The sequence below is a fragment of the Pseudophryne corroboree genome, chromosome 9 (genome assembly GCF_028390025.1).
Source record: "Pseudophryne corroboree isolate aPseCor3 chromosome 9, aPseCor3.hap2, whole genome shotgun sequence".
Lineage (NCBI taxonomy): Eukaryota > Metazoa > Chordata > Amphibia > Anura > Myobatrachidae > Pseudophryne > Pseudophryne corroboree.
In genome coordinates this window covers 168,809,035-168,825,839 of record NC_086452.1, presented here as the reverse complement: position 1 = coordinate 168,825,839, position 16,805 = coordinate 168,809,035, and the positions used below count along the sequence as shown (strand labels likewise).

General features: G+C 41.6%; 2 pseudogenes; both read left to right on the top strand.

Moving 5' to 3' along the window:
• Nucleotides 1-15,879: 15,879 nt before the first annotated feature.
• On the top strand, nucleotides 15,880-15,999 carry LOC134963336 (5S ribosomal RNA; annotated as a pseudogene).
• Nucleotides 16,000-16,228: 229 nt separating this feature from the next.
• On the top strand, nucleotides 16,229-16,348 carry LOC134962982 (5S ribosomal RNA; annotated as a pseudogene).
• Nucleotides 16,349-16,805: the final 457 nt, after the last annotated feature.

The window sequence follows — 16,805 nt, the reverse complement described above, 5'->3', positions numbered from 1 at the left end:
CACATTCATGCACTTAACTTGAGAGCTCGTTGTTATTCAGTTACAAATTACAATACCCTTTATTAAATAACACATTTCAATATACTGCTATACCCAGGATTCAAACCTATAACCTGTTTGAATTCTAATCAAACACCCTACTCATTGAGCTATTTGATCCTGCTTAAAAACTCTGAACACTCTATGAAGCTACTGGTAATTTGTAAAAAAATAATCATTATTGCAATTGATTAGATCTATGTAGTGTGCAGCCACACATCCAATCTCTTGCAGCCACACACTACATAGATCTGCTCAGCTGCAATGCTGATCATTTTTTCGCAAAGTACAAGGTAAGCTTCACATAGTTAGAATTCTCTAGCTTAGAATTATCTACCTTTCTATTCAAGGGCATATAGCTCAATCAATAGATTGACTGACTGTAATGCCAAAGGCAATGGGTTTGAATCCAGGGTATGTCAGCATCTTGAAATTTAATATAGGACAGTGTGACTGAATAACAAAGAAATCTTAAGTTGGGTTCATGAATGTTGTATTAGCAACAGAAGGGGTCAGGGTAGGAGACACGGGTGGTAAGGAGATGCTGGGCTTCAAAAAGAGGAGAAGCTGCAAGTGAAAGTAATTAAAACAGATAATTGACAAGTGCCACCAACAGCGCCCCCTACCCTGCAGCGTTCTGTGTGGTGACCCCTCCGACACACCTTTCTTTCAGTCCCTATCCATCACTCTACTCCATTTCTACGTCCCTCCTATTTTCCCCCACATGGTCCAGTCCCTCTTCCTCCCTTTAGCACATAAGAGGCTACCCATCTGCCTCCCACAGCAGTCATCTGCAGAGAAACCTACTGTAGCAGGTAAGTGTAGTGTTAATGTCATTTAGTGGTGGCAATTGAGGTTATATAGTCGTACTATTGAAGAAATGTGGGGACTATTAGTTCACTTTGTGAGCTAGTGGGGGCTTTTGAATTAATGGGGTGCTATTCCTGTAATTTGGAGTTTAAGGAGGCAGTCTCTCTTGGGACTGGGAGAGACATCATGAAGTCTCGCCCAGCCCATTCCCACAGTGCCCTGTGCCAAGGAGCCATGACGTTTGGGCGGGCGGTAGGACTGGAGACTCTGGACTTAGGCAGGCCAGCAGCTAAGTGAAGGATCACTAAATATATAGTGCTATATGTGCTCTGTGTGCGTAATGCATAAGAGGAATTGCTGTGTGGGCATAATGAGTAAGGGGCATTGCTGTATAACTGTAATGTATAAGAGGCATTACTGTGTGGACCTAATGTGTAAGGGGCATTGTTGTGTGGGCATAATGTTTAAGGGGCATTGCTGTATGGGCGTAATGTGTAAGGTGCATTGCTACTGTGTGGGTGTAATGTGTAAGGGGCATTGCTGTGTGGTGTAATGTGTAAGGTGCACTGCTACTGTGTGGGTGTAATGTGTAAGGGGCATTGCTGTGTGGTGTAATGTGTAAGGTGCACTGCTACTGTGTGGTGTAATGTGTAAGGTGCACTGCTACTGTGTGGGTGTAATGTGTAAGGGGCATTGCTGTGTGGGAGTAATGTGTAAGGTGCACTGCTACTTTGTGGGTGTAATGTGTAAGGGGCATTGCTGTGTGGGCATAATGTGTAAGGTGCACTGCTACTGTGTGGGTGTAATGTGTAAGGGGCATTGCTGCGTGGTGTAATGTGATTAAGGGACACTACTGTGCAGCATTATTTGAATTGGGGGTACAATTGTGTGACCTTCCCCATGAAACTACTCTCTTCCCCCTAAAACCACGAGACCACTCCTTTTAAACTAGCACACACTCTACCTATTTAAAATATGGGGGATGTCACCAATGCACTTTCTGGCACAGGGCACCAAAATCTCTAGTTACAGCACTGCTTGCGCCACTGGGTTGATCTTAATCTGCTAAAGAGGTGGCACTCGGGGATGATCATATTTTTTAAAGTTGTTTTCACCAAGATCTGCCACAGCGCTAATTGCAAAAGCTCACTGAATTTGACAGAGTTGTGATTTGCATGTTTGCGGTAGGTCCAAATAGTTTAAGTTGATCTCACATTTAAACAGAATGGTATTGTTTTATTGCCTGTGCAATTTTGTAAATGTAACTTTTTGCATACTTAAATTAAGCCATTAAAGGCAATGATTTGTTCCCATTTCCAGGCATACTGTAGTATTCTTTATTGCATCGCTTCTGACTTCTCTGTCAAGGAAGGTTTGTTTGTACTTTGTATGAAAATGTCGTTGAACACTTGATGGAAAGTAAACTAGTCTTCCAGAGCAGAAAGCCCCAACACTCCTTCAGAATAAAAACTAATGTGCCCATTTAAAAACATTAACATGAACAGACATCTTAATCTGTTTTCTTAGAAGCAGACATTTTCAGAAAATAATTGTTTAACTGCTGTTTTGTATCACTTTGTATATCACACAAGATTAAATACATGATATAAAACACTGTAAACATTGTTACACGCTGCATTATTTAAACTTCCTGCAACTGTTTAAAGATAACATGCACCAGGATTATTTCTTAACAGTTTTATGTGCCTGTGTTCCTACAGATATTCTCTTAGAAATCCCTTTTTCTCAACTTGATACTGGGGGTTATTTAGAGATGGCAACAGGTCTTGCTTCCGCAGCAAGATCTGCGGCCATATACTCACATGCTGGGGGCTGCCTAGCATAGGGCGAGGCAGCCCAGCATGTGTGTTGTACCGCCCCGTGATGTGTTTGCAATTTAATTGTGAACACATCAATTAGAGGACGACCACTGCCTGCACACTGAGCAGCCTAGCTGAGCTGGCAGGCGATCCGGCGTCATCTTTTGTCCCCCATCCACCATACGCCACCTTGACGTCCCCTCAATGGATGCTGCTGTCAATAACCATGCAATCGCATCCTTCCAGGATATGATTGCATGTTAAAGGGTCACACATGCGCACAGTGGCCAGTGCATGTGCGCAGACCCTAATGACGTAACTGCTGCATGCGAACGCAGTGGCTGCGTCCATCTCTGAGTAGCCCCCACTCTCTAGTAATTTGTAAATACATTCTTTTGCAAAGAAAAAATTGTTCCCAGCAACTGTTACCATATTTCATGAATAAACTAATACCCCTTTCAGACTAGAGTTGAGCGGGTTCGGATCTCAGAGTACTGAAACACCCCCCCCCCCCCCCCTGAACATAGGGGATCCAGTGCAATCCGTGCCACAGCTCGGATCTCACTGCCTGCCCTGGATACCCACGCGAGCCAAAACCTCAGAATTCTGCTAGCGGATCCTGAGGTTTTAGCTCGGATGCCGGTCTCCATAGTAACCTATGGAAGACTGCTGATTGGCTGAGAGAGCCGTCTGTCATGGCTCTCAGACAATTCATGTGTCCCTATAGGATACAGTGGGCAAGATGGATGCCCCCACAGTGCTAACAGCACCACCGTCTGTACTGCCGACACTCCCACACTGCCAGCACCACCGCACTGCCCGCATTGCCACCACTGCACTGAGGACACTGCTAGGACTCCTGCACTGAGGGCACCTCCGGCACTCCCGCACTGCCAACACTGCTGACACCCCTACACCGAGGCCATTGCTGGCACTCCTGCACTGAGGACACCTCTGGAACTCCCACATTGCCGACACTGCCAGAACCCCTGCACTGAGGACACTGCTGGCACTGCTGCACTGAGGGCACCTCCGGCACTCCCGCACTGCCAACACTGCTGGCACCCCTACACAGAGGCCACTGCTGGCACTCCTGCATGGAGGACACCTCTGGCACTCCAACATTGCCGACACTGCCGGCACCCCTGCACTGAGGACACTGCTGGCACTCCTGCACTGAGAATACCTCCGGCACTCCCGCATTGCCGAAGCTGCTGGCACTCCTGCACTGAGGACACCTCTGGCATGACCACATTGCTGACACTGCTGGCACCCCTGCACTGAGGAAACCGCATGCACTGCTGACACAGCCAGCACCCCTACACTGCCGACACCTCCACTAAGAGGACTCAGCCTACACTGCCAATTCCCCCATACAAAGGACACCAGCAGCACACCTGAACGCCTGCACTGCCGACACAGCCACAACCCTTGCACTTACAACACCACTGGAACACCCGCACTGCTGACACTGCTGGCACCCCTGCAGTGAGGACACCGTTGGCATCCCTGCACTGAGCACACAGCCTTGCATTTATGACAAGGGGCCTAATTCTGAGTTGATCGCAGCAGCAAATTTATTAGCAGTTGGGTAAAACCATGTGCACTGCAGGATGGGCAGATATAAGATGTGCAGAGAGAGTTAGATTTGGGTGGGGTGTATTCAAACTGAAATCTAAATTGCAGTGTAAAAATAAAGCAGCCATTATTTACCCTGCACAGAAACAAAATAACCCACCCAAATCTAACTCTCTCTGCAAATGTTATATATGCACCCCCCCCCCTGCAGTGCACATGGTTTTGCCCAATTGCTAACAAACTTGCTGCTGCGATCAACTCAGAATTACTCCCAATGTCTTAACCCCTCCCCACTGCCAACAGTGCTGACATACCCACATTGAGTACACCGCTGGCAACCTCACACTGCCAACACCGATGGCACCTCTGCATTGAGGACACCCCCGCACTGTGCACAGCCCCACACTGAGGACAACACCTATACTACCAGCCATAGTAAGTGCACTATTGTTGTATCTGACCTGCACTGTATCTCATAATGTATCCAACACGCATTGTATCTGACCTTGCACTATAGCCACCCCTGTGATATGCACACAATACTGCAAAGAATTAGGGCCAATTCAGAAATGGACACAACTTTCTGAAAATGCCAAATCTGATTTTGAAACAACTTAGACACCCACTTTCAGAGTCTTAATTTACATCATGGTGCATATTTAGATGCACCAATTGTGCACCATCTAAACTTGCACCAGCATCAGTGCATCTTAGTATGGCCTCCTATGTGAGTGGCTGTACATCTTTGAATGCAGCCCAATTCAGTAACAACATGCCCACATCAACTTCACCACTCCCATTACCTCTCAGAAACACTGACTACGCCGTACTGCAACCAACATCGCAGACCCATATTGCACATGCGCAGTGTGGGTCCGGCACATGCGCACAGTACAGAACATCAGTAATTTGCTGTATGAGCCCCTACTCCATCCACATCGGAATGAGGGCCGAAGCGCCAGCACTTGCCGCTGTTGGTAGAAGGACTTTACCTCCAGAGATCCCAACCAGAGTCTCTTAAAAGTGCCTACCAGTCTGGGGCCAAGAATCAATAAAGCCGTTAATATATGAGAGAATGCCATAACTCATTGCATTTACAGTGTTCCCTCTCCTTTGTTTGAGATCCACTGTTGAACTAGCAGAAGGATATCTGAAATGGAGATGGGCAGACCCTGAGTCGCCCAACATCCAGCCCCATCAGTTTCCAAACAGTATATAGAAGAAGAAAACATCACCGTGAAGAATGTCTGAAGATCAGAAAGAGAACCAGTGATTTCACCATAGAGACTGTAAAACTAGTGTCCCTTGTGTGTTATGTTATAACTGATATAGTGTGATTTATTTAACCCTTTCATAAAGGTGCTAATGGTAACTTGTGTTAAATTAACATAAGCCTCCTTTATTCAGAAATTTGCTTGGGCTTGAAAATATGTTCCCATGTCAATGTTATTGCATACCAGTAATTGTCTGAAAGTAGCCCGGGGAGAGCTGATCTTTTGAGAGTCTTTGCTGGCTAATCCTGGGTACAGTCTTTATCACCTGTTGTAAGCAAATAGTGTCTGGGTGCCCTGGTATTGTGACAACATGGTACCAGTACAATGGACAAAGCCTCCTCAATATATGTGTAGTTTGACATCTTTGATCTTTTTATAAACCATGAATCATCCATTTTACAAATGGATGATAAACCTAACAGCAGACATTATTGCAGATTATTTCAGGCAATCATTTCATTTCAGTAGGAACTGGAAAACATCCACCAAGTGCAATGAAAGTGAAAATGTAAATTTAATTTAAAGTGCAACAAAAACTAAATGATTAAAAAACTGAAGTTATAAAATCATAATAAAATTACATAACCTCTCGCAGCTCAATTTTGTACTAATTTCTCTTTACAAGATAGCCTGTAACCAAACACTTGGAATAACTGCCTCCCACCGGTACTAACCCTCTATCTTATTAATAGGCACCTAGAAAACAAATGGAAAATTACACTTTTTATTAAATGTGTGAACTGAGATGTGGATTACCATATTTAATATTAACATTACCTGAAAACCTATCTTTTGCACATCATTCTAATTACCTTCTAAAAAAATATTTTCTCTTAAGCCATTTCATTGAAATGCAAACAGTAAATCAGAATGTAGAATGTTTCAACAATATATTACTGTGAAAAATGTTTTCAATGCAATTATCCATTAGAGAATCTTGTATTATGCTTCGTAAAAACAGCTATTAACACCTTAATAGCCATAAAAGCCCAGAATGATTGTTCAAGTTGGAAATATATAATTTTTTGATTATTGGTATAAGAATTAAGATCTGTAGTGTATATCTACTTTTTTTTTTTACTATTAATGTTTACTGTCTGCTATTTTATCAATGTGTCCAAAGTTGGATGTATAAATTTCAATGCATGGATCACAGAGGCAAAATTAAATAATATGGATCGGGGCATAACCTGAACTTTGTAGGCCCCATAGCAACATACTGAAGGGGCCCCTGTCCCAATGATTCTAGAGAGACACCATTCTACAGCAGTTATTTATTTAATGCCCCGTAGCAGTGCCCCAGTTCATTTTCTGAACCGTAGTAGTGCCCTAGTTAATATTGGGGCTAATTCAGACCTGATCGCTGCAGTGTGCCGGCGCATGCCAGACAGCCGACGGCTGTCTTAGCCCTGTGATCGCCTCTGCCTGATTGATAGGCAGATTGACTGGGCGGGAGGGGGCGAGCCAGCAGCGCTTGGCCGCCATTTAGGGGGCGCGGTCCGGGCAAAGCAGACGTGCCCGGACCGTTCGGGGGGGGGGGGGGGCCGCGGCGGCTGCGTGACATCACACGCAGCCACTGCGACCCAGGCAGCAACGAGTAGCTCCCTGCCAGTGGCAGGAGCTGCGCTGGCTGGGAGCTACTCTTCAAATACAAAAGCATCACTGCTGTACAATGCTTTTGTACTTGTGCAGCGGGGTAGGGCCTAGCCCTGTGCTGGGCGTCCCCCCGCATGTCAGGGAAGCTGATCATAGATATGCTAAATTTAGCACATCTACGATCAGGTCTGAATCACCCCCATTATGCCCCATAGTAGTGCCCTAATTTATTTTATTAACCATCAGTCAGAGCCAGCACAACCCGCTCAGTAATGGTATGCAGTGCAAGGAGGTGCCAGGCTAAGGAGACACTCTCCCCACCCTGCTCCCCTGCTGTTGCTGCTGGCTGCCACTGTACATGTCTCACTGTATGACAGCCAGTGGGAAGTGCAGCTCTCAGTGTCAGGTCCCTCCAGATCCCTCCTCTCTCCTCCCCGCGGCACCTGCCAAGCTCTATGACAGGTAGCTGTGCTGGCAGCTTCAAGCTAATCTCCCATGTAAGTACCGCACCCTCTCCCTCTCTCCTCTTCTGTGGACATATAAGTGTAAGGACATCTAGTGTAAGGGCACTACTTCTATGGGCATTATATGTGGCACAACTACTGTGGGCATTATGTGTGGCACTATTACTGTGGGCGTTAAGTGAAAGGGCCACTATTACTGTGGGAATTATGTGTGGCACTACTACTGTGGGCATTATGTGTAAAGGGCACTACTACTGTGAACATTATGTGTGGCACTACTACTGTGGACATTAAGTGTAAGGGGCACTACTATTTTGTGTGGTGGTGGTGGTGGTGGTACTACTACTGTGGGCATTACATGTAAGGGGAACTACTATTGTGGGCATTATGTGTAAGAGATGCTGCTACTGTGGACATTATGTGTATAAAGGACACTACTGTGGGCATTGTGTATGAGAGGTACGACTGTGTGGTGTAACATGTATAAGAGGCACTACTGTGTAGATTAACATGACTGAGGGGCACTACTGTGTGGTGTAATGTGTATATGAGGCACATCTGTGTAGCATGATATGACTACGGGGCACTACTGTGTAACATAATATGAACAAGAGGCACTACTGTGTATGTCTTAACAATAATTAGGGGCACTACTGTGTGTCATAATGTGAATAAGGTACACTAATATGTGCTGCAATTTGATTCAGGGGCACTATGCAAATGTAATGTGTATAAGATTGTGCTATTGCTGGTGTAATTTGAATTAGAAGTACTACTGTGTGGCCAAGTCCCTTCCTTCTGAGACCACACCCCTTTGTTTGCTGTCCCTTTATTATGTTTGGTAGGCGCAAATTTATAGTTTGCAGGAAGGCACAGAGCACCCTAGTACTGGCCCTGATTGTAGTTTACTAGTTTACATTATGTCTCATTGTAGGTCTGCCAGTACACATTATGCCACATAGTATCCCCAATTCACATTATGACATACAGTGTCCCCAGATCATATTATGCCACACTATAGTGCCTCCTTACCATTATAACATCCACTACACACTCCTCCCACTGAAAATGTAATATCACACAATTAATTCTGGCCAATGGATAAGACCTAATTGCTTGGCAGGCAAATCTGGGAGAGTGGTATGCAACTTTTAACCTGGGCCCAGGCCACCCTAAGCCTCTGGGTCCCATAGCAATGGCATCTTTTACAGCCACTATAATAGATACTCTCATGCTCTGGGCCCCTAGATTTTTTTATATACATCCTTCATGCTGACCCCTAATCATATTACTCAACCTACTGGATGGCCAGCCAGTGAAATAGCAGATCAGAATCTCTACTGACAAGCCCCAGCTGAAATGAATAAGGGGTAAATTTACTAAGAATCGTGTTCTGGTTGGGAATAAACACGCTGGGCAATGCTGTGTTACATGCAAAAGTATGGATTTACTAACCGTATTTGACTGTATTGTGTTTTCCGATGGTCTAGCCAATAGCATTTAGTCATGTTGTGTGGTGCCATGTCTGCTATAAACTTTGTCAGACATCCCCATTTACAATACACTCTGTAGTCCGGATCCAGCCTGAGTAAGCTTCAGCATACGCAGACTGACCGGCACCTTAAAACATTGGAAATCATGACCGATGATGATCCCAGGCTGCGTCCTCCGATGCAGCTCTCTGAACTCTCCTACAGACACCTTCTGCTGCCTCTGCATTTTAATTGCACAGAATTGCACGGCCGCTTCCTTGCAGCTATGCAATTCCTTACAAACATGAATGAGGCCCAAAGCTAGCAGAATACTATGTGGATATTGCATGTTTTATTTAGCCAACAATACTTACCAACTTGTCTTCCATAAGTTCTGGAGAAAGGAAGCACAATCTGTGGCTCCTGTGGCTCTAAAGGCAGAAGAGAAGATAACAATATTTCAACTATATCCCATGACCCAACCAATACCAGTAACCTCCACGGCACCAAATAAGCCCTAGCCCTCCTCCTGCTCAGAAAGAAAATTATTTTTGGTAAAGTATGTCTAATTTTAAAGCTCATCAGCTGGCACTCCACTCAACCCAAGTGCAGCAACTGTCAAACCTTAATTAGAACCCACACAGTCACAGCTTTACAGGTATAAAGGCAAAAGTTCTGCATACAAAGACAAGGTTGCAGGTGCACAATTCAATTTGAATTGTGTACCTGCAACCTTGTCTTTGTATGCAGTACTACTGAAAGGTCTCCACAGGGATGCACCTCTCATTACAGATGTGCACCCCAGGACCCCTCCCCTGTATACATAAAGGGAGAAGTTATCAGAGTATATACAGTCTATACCAGATTAGGGACTAGAATAATAGGACACCTTCCTAAGATTTCACAAATTCCTGACTAATGCTATGTTGGATCTTAATGCAACCAGTTTAAGTTTCGGTACCCAACTTTTGCCATTATTACCAATGGTAACCTCAGCACATGTACTGACAGCACACCCCTGTAACCATACCACTCAGATGAACACTATGCACCAGAGGTAGCTCTGCACAACCGAGGTACGGCAGTGGTGCACCTAGAAGAGGGCTGTGAGACATTAGTCCTGCCTGAAAGTTCTCATAGATGGATGATTGACTGATAATAAAGTCATCATGACATGATCCAGGATAGCCCACCACAACACTCACGATTTTCATTTTTGCATCACACATCACCTGTACCTAAGTAGAATGGGCATAATTCCTATTCAAATATATATGTGCCCTATCCCAAGGTGATCTCAGCCCAATGTGCTTCTATAAAATGCTAGGTACAAGCTGATTGTTTGCTGTGGTCAACTTTTCCATTCTTTAGAAGACTTGCTACATCTTCCCAGTAGTTACAGTACTTAGCACTCCTGATTGTCAACACAGAAACAAGAGCCATTGCAGTAAGGAACAAGAGCCATTGCAGTAAGAAAGCACAGGGTCATCCCAAACGGTGCAGGTCCCTGGCATTGAGCCCTGACAACTCTACTAGTTGGGGAAGGAGGAATGTTAGATAACAATAATCATTTAGCAGCCATATCTGACAGCAATTAGCCCAGTAAACATTGAAAGAAAGATAAAAGATTATTCAGGCCAGACAAGAAAAGAAACAGTTGTCTTTGATGAAAAACAGGTACTGTACAAATGGGAGCTCTGCCTTAGGTAGCTACTCATTTCTGTCGAAAGTCTGATATAGTGCAAAAAAATTAAACCCTTTGTCATTTCAGAGGTATAGTGGTTTTATATGAAGTTATTAAAATGTAGTTCTCAAGTACACCACATTAGCACAGATGGGTCTGTCAGAGTGACTTATTGAGCTTGTGCAAGGAGTATCCACAGGACTTGCTGGGGGTTGTTGAGTTGGCAACCTTGGAGCATTAATTAGGAGAGCGCAAACTGAGAGCAATAGCCTAACAGCCAGCCAGTTCAGTGCAAATCATCAATTCTCCTCTACTTCTGTGTCAGATGATCCTGTGTGAACCATAGCTGACTTAGTGCCTATGCCAATTAACACACAAAACAATTCCCGCTTATAGCTTTACATTATGAAACGCACAATAACCTCATTATATCTTCTAGCTTCCAGATACATAAATTATACTCTTTTGATCGCCAGATAGACTTCACTAATGTAAGTGCTAAAACAGACATTACATTTAATTACATTATACAAAAATAAATTTGACAACAACTCTGTTTAAATAATAGACATTTACATGTCTGTCATTGGAAAGAAAGTAAAATAACATATAACAATTCAAAAATAACTCACGTGTTTAAAGAAAACAAAAAAAACTTAAAAAATATATGCTATTTCTGAAAGATTTTTGATGAGCTAACAGACAAATCTCCAAAAATGATTATGATTTAGAAAATCCCCTTGTGCATATTGGTGTCTCTAATCAAGAATTTGGAATATTACATAGCTGTTAATCATAGAAAATGTACACATCACTTCACCGTTTATCATAATGTGGCTTATGAAAGTTTGAACAAGTAAAATTAGTTACTATCCTGCATCTGCTCTGCCTCTTCATCATAAGAGGGGCACAGCCTGTATTAAATTAATCCTGAAAGATTCAATCTAATTTGTTTTGGTAAGTTAATAAAAAAATGTTTAATCAAATAATATAGCTCTTAGTCAAGCAATAGTGTACAAATGTCTTTTAAGGGGACCTTCCACTACAAATTAACATATATATCATACTAGACATTAGTTAAAAATGCTTTCCTTTTTATCTGTCTTGTCACTGTAATAGACAGATCTATGTAAATGGAAGAGAAGGGGAACTTGCTATTTTAAATATATAAAAGTGTGGCTTCTTCTGCCTCTGTAACATTGGAAACACAAATAAAAGAACTAAACTGAAACATATAGAAGTTCCTAAAAATATGGTACAGGTTGAGTACCCCATATCCAAATATCCGAAATACGGAATATTCCGAAATCCGGACTTTTTTGAGCGAGAGTGAGATAGTGAAACTTTGGTTTTCTGATGGCTCAGTGTACACAAACTTTGTTTAATACACACAGTTATTAAAAATATTGTATTAAATGACCTTCAGGCTGTGTGTATAAGGTGTATATGAAACATAAATGAATTGTGTGAATGTAGACACACTTTGTTTAATACACAAAGTTATAAAAAATATTGGCTAAAATTACCTTCAGGCTGTGTGTATAAGGTGCATATAAAACATAAATGCATTCTGTGCTTAGATTTAGGTCCCATTGCCATGATATCTCATTATGGTATACAATTATTCAAAAATACGGAAAAATCCGATATCCAAAATACCTCTGGTCCCAAGCATTTTGGATAAGGGATACTCAACCTGTATCAACTTGTAACTGTAAGTATTGTAAGTACCAGCACCTGTTTTCTAAGTAGACTACTGGTAACTTTATTCACAGAGAAAAAGCACTGCTTAGGTTATACGGAAAATTAAACAGGCAGGCTAAACTATAATATATATATATATATATATATATATATATGCAAAAAGAATAGTATAGCGCCACTTGTGAGATGGAATCTCAGTAAAACTATATAAATAATACTAAAAGTACCATAAAATTACCATAAAAAAGCACACATGACCTTAATAATAGGTGTCAGACCCTAAAAATGCAGTACTGATATAGTACAGCTAAAACGTATAGGAAATGGAGGGATAGGGGTGTCGGCGACAAGTGTTGCTAAAAAAGTGGTTATTAAGCTTATAATTCAAAATTTAAAAGCCAAAAAGATATATAAATATTAAAGGTTTAATACACATGAGAGTAGAAAAAATTCCAATTAAAAGTTAACAATAAAAGTAAAAAAATTTCCATATTAAAGCCCATCTGAAAACAAGGATTTTTAAAAGGATAGGAGATCAGACTTAGCTTAAAATCAGTAGGGGGTCAGTACAGGAAATTCAACGCATTTCATCTCATCAGACTTCATCAGGGGGTAGGGACAGAATGAAGCTGCATGTCTATTTATAGCCATAGTACTTGGTTTGAGGGTTGTGACATCATAGGGGATCATGTGATACAATTATGTAACGTATGTATATGTAACGTATGTATATGTAACGTAATGTATGTATATGTATATGTACATATATATATAAATTAAATAACACTTTTGTATAAACTATACATTTCTACTAAATGTGTGTAGCCATTTTCCATGTCAGTAAAGTGGGTGCATAACTGAATGTTGGTATGTAGCTTGATGTCCAAGTCAGGAATCATTTAGTAACAGTGCACCTACCTTAACTTTCTTTATACATCGGGATTAGCTCAGTCTCTATATATCCATGGCTTTGTGGGTTTGAATGTGGAAAGAACCCTTAAACATGCAAGTCTAAAAAAACAGTAGTGCTTCAGAAGTGCATCAATACAGTTCATTTTGCAGCTGTTACAGTTATGGATACCAGATCATTTCCCAACAGCATCCACTTTTTTTTTTGAACAACTCAAACACAAACTGCAATTAAACTAGAAAGGGTTCCATCTATATTACACAAGAGCTGAGACTTTGCTCCTTAGGGACAATTACTCTCACTGTCATATGTGCCAGCTCTCTCTGTAGACATGGTTATTCCACACAGGTGACAGGTCATTGTGCTATGGTCAGAGTATTGAGTTCCCTGTCATTAAAACTATTCTCATAGCATAGATCCATTAGTTTCCGTTTAGACTGTATAACATGTATCTGCAGCTCTGCATGCTCTATACTGACACCCTGAACATTACATAGACTATTACTCAACTCTCTCTCTCTCTCTCTCTCTCTCTCTCTCTCAGTATTTCAGCTGTTCTTCCTCCTACGCACCTCTGGTCACCTACTAGACTAGGTCAAGGTGATACCTCAATAGATTTCAACATGTAGTTCACTCAGACACTACTTGCATATCAACTGGCATCTAACAACTCATTCAAAGGTAAGAGGTTAAGAAGCCAAATTTAAGACTTACAATACTCCAACTTCATTACGCCTTAGATTCCTGAGAAAACACATTAAACAATGATTCATAAGCCCACTAAGATTGGATGAGGCCATTTTTCAATCTTAGGCCAAGATTTAAGTCCAATGGATCAAAGTTTAGAAAAATGAAGTGCGAAATTCATTGATGCAAAATGTAAAATTAATGTACTAAAATACAATAAAACTGCCCTTAAACAAAACCAGTGCAGGTCAATTTAGATTAATAAGAATTTAAAAAGTAGCATTACGATATGGAGAAGAATTAACAACCTGCACCGTGTCAACTAGAAAAATATAAATAAATATAACAAAGTGCCTCATAACTTAACACAAAGAAATCCGTAAAGCAATACAGCAATCAATAAACTTCAAAGAAGAACACATATAAGCCTAAATAGCCATAATATTATGTCTACTCATTATAAATGACATAAGTCTGCATTTGTGTACCAGTCCCAGTTTTGTGACCAAGTCAATGTAAACAAATGCATGTAAAGCTCATATATTAGACAGAAAAAAACAAAACAAAGAAGTGTTGGAAAGTAGACTGCTTGATCACGTCCTGTGATCAAGCATTCTATGCGAAACGTACGTCAGGAGGAAGTACTGCGATCACGTGATGCGCACACGTGACCGCACTAGCCGGAATCCCGAGGACGGTCACCAGGCAACGGCCGCAAGCTCCGTTATCTGAACGGGGAGACCTTGACCACACGCCGCAGCAGCCCCTGAAGTCTCTGGAGCACGGGCACGGCAGCGGGCGGGTCTCATAACAATCGGAGCTGGTATCGTATACCCTGCACTCCCTTCATTGCGAACTGCACATACTAATAATCAGCTTGTCAGCATAAAAGTTTTTTCCTTCTTTATTCTTCTCTTCTCTTTCTTCCTTCCTGTCTTTGAGCCATAGTAGCCATACAAGTGACATTATACTTTCCAGCCGTATTGCCACATTTATACCATGGTAAAGAGCAATACAGGATAAACTGTCCATATTAATAATACCACAAGGATTTTTTCCTCAGCATCAAGGTATACAATTGGGACTAATCCACATTGGTTATAAACACTATTTGCAAGCTGATATCATTTCTATAGGTATCACTGACTGTTTTTTCTTTGGAAGTTCAATAATGGCTAATCTCAGCAAATGCTCTGAAGTTTGAACTTATTAGGCTCAAGCAATACCCACATGGCTACAAACATTAACAGCAAGCTGATATCAATTTTATAGGAAGCACTGAATGTGTTTTTTCTGTTGAAATTCAACAATGGCAAATCTCAGCAAATGCTCTTAATTTTGAATTTAATAGGCTCAAGCAAATCAACATATGTGCAAATCATCTACAAGCACCTTTTTCTAGCCTGCTTTCTCACAATATATGCAGGTATTTATTAGAGGTTACAAGCATCAGGCACCTCTAATCTATTGTCTGGTTTAGTGCTTAAGGGTGTACTATAAATTGACTATTTAGAAAATGTATTTCTGTGCAGCACAATTCTATCCTGCACTTATATGGTTACTAATCTTTGTCCGGCCGTTCTGGTGCTCTTTGGGTATTTTCAGGAGTGATAGGCAAGTCCTAATTGTGGACATTGTGTGGTGTTCCGGAATTTTACCCACATAACAGGCCCTCACTCATGAGTATATTGTTTTTCGTGGTTGATATGTTACAAGGTGATTAAGCCAGGTGGCTACATATTATCTTACTTAATCCTTTATTGTACCACATGTATATATAATTTGCTACCCTTGGCAATCACTACTTATAAATTTGGATGATTCAGGAGTGTGAGTACAATATTTGCGGTCATACCTCACTGGAAATGCCCAATCTCTTCTGACCTTGGAAGCTAAGCAGTGAAAGGCCGGGTTAGTAAAAGGATGGGTGACCACTTTTGAACACCCAGGTACTGCAACAAATTGACTCCCCTATAGTGTCATCCACACCCAAAATATTGGGCATTTGGAATCTTAAAAAATCGGTTCGCATCAGTGAAAAGGCAAGCCTAAATTGTGGATACTTGGTAACTTTTCCGTTACAAAATAGGCTGTCAAATATGTCTATATCATAATTGTGACTGCCTAGCTAGAGGGTAATCCAACCAAGTGGCTGCACGCATTTTGGTGATCCTAAAGGGAGAGTACAATATTTGCGGTCATACATCACTGGAGATGCCCAATCTCTTCTGACCTTGGAAGCTAAGCAGTGAAAGGCCGGGTTAGTACTAGGATGGGAGACCACCTCTGAACACCCTGGTACTGCAAGAAATTGACTCCCCTATACAGTGTCACCCATCTATACATATATACTATTGGGTACCTGACTTTCATATGACCTATGATTTAATTCTCAGCATTTATTGTAATCCATGATGGATACTTGCTGAACAAATGATGGTCATATATCACATGAGTTCGAATGTGTAATGATTAATGAACTTTGTAACCACAGCCATTAATTTCCGGCAATTGATACATTGTGATATGGATATCACGTACCATGTGTAATGTGTTCTATATTTTCGCTAAGCTTATAATTTTTCACGCAGATACTACAAAAAAATTTTAATGAATAACCTAATAAAAATGATTTTACCAGTATTGATAAATCATATTTCCACCCTCTGAATTAGAGTGCTCCCAAAAGAGAGTCTACTTTCCAACACTTCTTTGTTTTGTTTTTTTCTGTCTGCTTAAAATTGACTCTTGGGAGCACCACTGAAAG